Below are 6,000 nucleotides of genomic sequence, written 5' to 3'. Positions count from 1 at the left end.
ACTGAATACACAAAAAATAAAGACAACCGACATATTTATTTACCAATACACAAACACGATCGCTGCAGCAAGCTCGTAATCTTAGAAACTTCCTTGCAGGTAGTTACACAAAAAGCGATCTGATATCCAAAGTCGCCGAATATTTTACAGTATAAGCAATTTTTGAATAAATTCTCCCTTTTTCTCTTGTATATTTTTTTATTTAAGTCACTTTTTAAAATATAAAACTCGTGAAAATAGCATTTAGTTTTGATAAAAGCACTGTCAGAGAATAATATAAATATTTATAGATGAAAATACATACACGAACCTGAACGAAACCTGAAAAATATGATTTTTCTTTCCATCCGAGTGGTATTTAAAATCTCTTTTATAACGCACATCCAATATTACGTTGGAAAAGAAATATAATTTTAAAATATTCTATTCAGATTTTATTTTAAAATTTTAACATAATTAATATAAGCCATTGTTAAAGTTACATACGTTTTAACTTTTTAAGCTGTTTTGTATATAATAGATATAAAAATAGTCTATTTACTCATAAGACTATGTATTGGATTTCGAAACAATTCCAAAACACTATTCTTCTAATGCGCATGTCGGAGGAGTTAGCATGCTATTTCGTATCTGAATATTTGCGGATTGTTAATCATTTTGCGATTTACTCTGTGATAACGAAAAGGGCATGCTACATCGATATAAACTTCATAAAATTATAATTATTATTCCAGTGAAACTTTAATGATTTCGCCGAACGAATATCTTTAGCTCGACAGTAACTGGTTTGACTTTTCTACAGTACTTGAAAAATGAGGGAGAAATATAACTAGGACATTCTTTTCTCATCAAGCAACATTCTATCTCCTGCATAAATGGTAAGTGTAGCATCTCACAATTAACATATAGTAAAATGCTATGAAATTATAAATATATATTCTATTGAAAAAAATACATTTAAAATTGCTATTGTAATTGAGTATTATATATACTCAATTACAATAGTACTTCCTTAGTAATAAGTCATCGTAGCGATAAGTTGACGTCGTATTAATTTTTAAACTCCATATATAACCGATTATAGCAATGTTTTCAAATAAATTTCTATATTCAGTATTAATATGAGCAATGTCTGAAACATATATATGTCAAAATAAACCTTCAGTTTTACAAAAATAAATTTTGTAATGTGTAATATATTAAATTATGAAATGGACAGTACAATTATTTACTTAGTTATATGTGTTATTAGGTTAAGTTTTTATAAATGAATTGTTGCTAATTTGAATAGATATTGACAAAAATATATGTTGTTTATATTTATCTCTGTACAGTGTAGTAATATATAAAAACAATAAAACTTTTGACATTTTAATATAATTTTCCTCATTTAAATTTGGTGAAGTATATGATGATAAATTATTTGCCATTGTATCATTCTAATATATTCTATATTCATTCAAAATTATTATTATTTTAATGAGAAATAATGTCTGTGCAGATTCAAAACTTTTCAAAAGTAAATACTATATACTTTTTATTTTGTTGTTGTTAAAATTGTAATTTTTGTTTATAATCTTTAAGCCTGTTTCCAGTTTTATTGTTTAATTTAATAGTAATTAATTTTATTTTATAATAATGAAATTATCAAAAACATTTTTTATATTAGTTATAAACTTAGAATTAAATTAGAAAACTATACATACATTTAAATATGAACATATTACAACAAAGTTGAAAAAATGATAGAAAAGAAATAAGGAAAATATATTATATGAACACAAATTCTACAATTGAATTTAAGAAAAAATATTTTCAAGTGTTTAAACTAAGTTGTCATGACATTTATGTTGTCTATATCTGCAAATTATAATGAAAGTATATACACATGATAACTAGTTGAAAACTAAGAAAGTAATTAACTAATATTATTTTAACTTTCAAGTTGAAAATTTATCGTTTTATTATAGTTTGTAGTTCTTGACAATGTGAATATCATGACAAGTTAGTTCAGACACTTGGAAAATTTTTTTTCTTAAATTCATTTGTAAAATTCATGTTCATATAATATATTTTTCTTATCTAAGTATAAAACTGAGAAAAAAGTAAATAAAATATAAAATTGAGGAGCATAAGGAACTTAAGATTTATACATGAGGATATCATTGATATTGATAATCTGATGATATAAACATTTTATGTCCAATCAATGTAAGAGCTAAATTTCTGTGCCATTATTTACTATTGAACTGAAAATTAATAATCTATTTTATACACATCTTTTGTTGACTATAGTAGTTTTAATGTACACAATAGAAGACTGTATTAAGGAAAATAAATTGTATTTGATATTAAACAAATCAAATGATGAAAATAAAAAGTGTACACCTCCTTATCTTGTTAGCATATAGTTTAATTTCCTCTATGGAATCGGTAGAAGTTAAGCAAGAATGTATTTTAATTCAGCATAGACTAGCATTTTAATAAATAATGACTCTCATTTCAATTAAATCATGTACTGTACTATAAGACATTTATGAAGTGAAAATGAAGTAATTGAATGCATCTATTTTTGTTCTCAGCCACTTTTGCTTTAAGATCTTGTTTTCTCAATTACTTATAATATACTGGATAAATATTTCAAGCCTTTCTGAATGAAAAATCTCTTTTACAATTTTTAATGCAAGAACTAAAAAATGACTGAATTAGATTCTCTCCTTCCTGTTCTTTGTCTTCTGTTGTTACTTCATTGTTGTCTTCATTGTGTTGGAATTCTTACTTAAACTATTTAAAAGTTATATTTCTCTTTTCTTCAATTCTGATTATTTGGTCAAAAAGAATGCAATCTTTGGAATTTATGTTCACTTCTGCATCTTCTACAATGACTTGAAGTTGCTGCTGGGGCTGAAGATCTTTGTCTTCCTCAGAAACTGAAAAGCTCTTCAATCAAGCCTTTTTAAAGCATTTTAAACAAGATTTTTCTACTGCTTGAGTGATACTATCAGTTCTTCAGTGGTATCCAATACTGGTTGCATTCAGCAGAGTCAACAGTTGTAACTGAACAAAGGTCTTTCAATCAGTAGCTGTTACATAGTTACATCTGCTGAACAATGAGTGACGTATGCATTGGAACAAAATGCAGCCATCATTGGTCAGTTTCAGGTAGCAATAGGTAGCATAAATGGAAGACATTACTAAATATGACGTTAAAATACCAAACATGTTCTGAAATAGTGCTACTGTAGAGGGCATTCAGCAGAAAAATACTCAACAGTTCTGAAACTGTTCAGTTCACTGAACATAGCCACTGAAAACATTGCAGATGTTTCCAAATTTCGGGTGTTGCTTTCAGCCTGAATCATCAATTGTTGATAATGAGCTTTAATAATGATCCCTTAATCTAAGGGCTGAAAAATTCATATAGTGTTGTTGGGAAAAAACACCGATTTAACATTTGTAATTGTTATGTGAGGACGAATGTAACATTATCCAGAAATAAAATAAAATTTATATTTTTCTATTGAAATTATGTAGCCAGTTTTCCATTGTGGTAGCTATCATCCAGGCATTTGCATTAAATTCCTATATCACTGACATTTTTTTATTAATTTTTCCAAAATACCTGGGTGATTTTAATTTTTCTGTGACTAATGGTTTTTCAAATTCATCTTTATATTGCAACATAGAAAGAGTATCTGTCTTTCTTTGGACATCATTCCTCCCAAACATTTTTCATGTCTTAGCACAATGTTGCTTGGTAACAATTCTCTAAAATAGTGTTGTCTCATTACAATTGTACAAATCATGGAGATCATATCTAAAAACAATTTAGTATTTTTTCCAAGTTGTCATAATTTCAGGATCAATATCTCTAGCATCTACACAAATTTTTAAAAAGAGTTCCATGTCTGTTTCTGAATTTTTCTTGCCATTTTGTAGAAACCTTAAAATCTGTCAAACCTTATTAATGAGCAGGCTCCAGAGCTTTTTTCTGTAAAATAGGTCCTGACAGTGGAATGTTTTTTGTTCTCATTGCTATGGACCATTCCTGCACACTGTTGTTCAGATCTTCATATAGCTTGGAGTGTGTTCCTATTTTTGACCTGCTAATTGAACTTTGTTTCCATTGATTTCAGACAGCTTCTTTTTTAGACCGAAGATTGTACTATACGTCTTGGTTTTATCAATTCTGTACTTTTCACATATTGTTTTTATATTAAATCTAGAATCTTTTCATTGAGTGTTAGACACACTGTAAATTATATAGCACTTATAATCTGAAAATGTTTTAAAATATTGTACATTACACTGATTTATAACTAAGAAACATTCTGTATTTACCTTTAAGTCAATGAAGTTATATAGTTCACTTGATGGTTCTTTAACCATTTGTAAATTAGTCTTGATCCTTTCCTCTGTTTCTTACAAAACGTACCTCTATAGCATTTTTATGTCAATGTGCAAGGCCTCCAAAAAGGTAGCTTTGATGAGTTTCCTGTCCTTTTATACCCTCATCCCTGGTTTTTTATCGTATTTCTAAGGACTTTCCTATCTCTTCCAATGAAAAGGGCTGAATAGCCAAATTACTTTTGATCCATTCTGTGGATGCCACTGAGTTTTCCCCTCTATCACCTGTCATATCTTTCTCCATATCATTACCCAAGTAAGTACAACATACCCTCCACTGGTCATGTTCCTATATGTAACATTAGTGGTCATGAGGGGTATATGTAACTCCTTTGTTATAATTAAAATATTTATCCATCTGTTTAACAGACATATATAAAATTTATTGTAAACATATGTCTATCAATCTTGAAATCATGCTGTCTTTCTTTCACTTCAGTGTGTTAATATAACTTTGTAAGAGGGTTGAGAAACAACAAGAACACTTGTTTTTTTAAGTTGCAGAGGCCTGTTTTTAAAAAGTAACCAAATGATTGAGATTATAAAATTTTTTATTTTATTTTTGCTGTTTAATAGTTTTTTACATTTAAAAGAAACTGAAAATTATAAAGCAGAATGTGTATGAACAAAAACATGTGATTGTTAGCAACATCAATTTTTATCTATTTATCACACACAATCATGGTCTGAAGCATTATCTGGTTTATCACTAGCACATTCTTCACAACAAGGAATAATATGATTAAGGCATACAGGTGGCCCTTGACTTTTGCACATAATTGATTCCTGAAAGTGTGTGTGAATGTTGAATGTTCGAAATTAGAGGGATGTAAAAAAATATGCACCAAAAACTGTTTTAAAGTGTTTATTTATTAATACGTATGCATAATGAAGTTAACAAGGTGTGTTTAAGTGCTTTTGGGCATTTTCTTTATAAACTTGTCAAGAGTTAGTTGAATACCACCTCTTTTTTTTCTTTTCTTGATAAAAATTTCTATAACATGCTGTGATATTTCTCATTCGCCCTACTTACTTGAGATATACATTCTCCATTGGGATCACATTCTTCCATAATAGTCAAAAATTTGTCAGGATGCATAAAGGCTTCATTCATCCTGACAAATGTTCAAAATAAAGTATTCATTTGACAGAGGTACTGAGTGAGATTCAATCAACTCATTAACATCTTCATTGTTGACGTCCAAGTTTAGTTCATTCATTAGGCTAACTATTTCATCTGTGATAGTTTATGGTATTTCTTCAAAATTTATAAAATCACTCATTATTTGTGGGCATAATTGTTTCCAGGAACCTTTCATTGTCGACTCTTTTATTTCAGCTCACGAGTCTCCAATATTGTTTATTGCGTTCCATATCTTATAGTTCTTCCAAAAATCTGTTAATGTTGGCCCATCTTCCCTGTCAGTTGCTTTGATGGCCTTAGTCAATATTGTCCTCATATAATATTGTTTAAATGTGGCTATCACCGTTTGGTCCATGGGCTGTATGAGGAAGGTAGTATTGGGAGGAAGAAACACAACATTGATTTCCATGTATAAATTCTGCAGAGATTTTGGGTGTTCTGGAGCATTG

General features: G+C 28.7%; 1 protein-coding gene across 1 annotated transcript in view; it reads left to right on the top strand.

Annotated features, from left to right (window-relative positions):
* Window positions 1-562: 562 nt before the first annotated feature.
* LOC111617769 overlaps window positions 563-6,000 on the top strand; it is a 28,502-nt gene continuing 23,064 nt past the window's right edge. Inside the window, exon 1 of the mRNA XM_023359057.1 lies at window positions 563-878. The gene's annotated coding sequence lies outside the window, so the exon portion shown is untranslated. The remainder of the gene's footprint in view (window positions 879-6,000) is intronic.

This window comes from Centruroides sculpturatus, unplaced genomic scaffold (assembly GCF_000671375.1).
Source record: "Centruroides sculpturatus isolate CEXI.00-Female unplaced genomic scaffold, Cexi_2.0 scaffold1749, whole genome shotgun sequence".
In the NCBI taxonomy this organism is placed as follows: Eukaryota; Metazoa; Arthropoda; class Arachnida; order Scorpiones; family Buthidae; genus Centruroides; species Centruroides sculpturatus.
The sequence above is the reverse complement of the archived record's forward strand: the minus strand, read 5'-3'. Positions and strand labels throughout refer to the sequence as shown.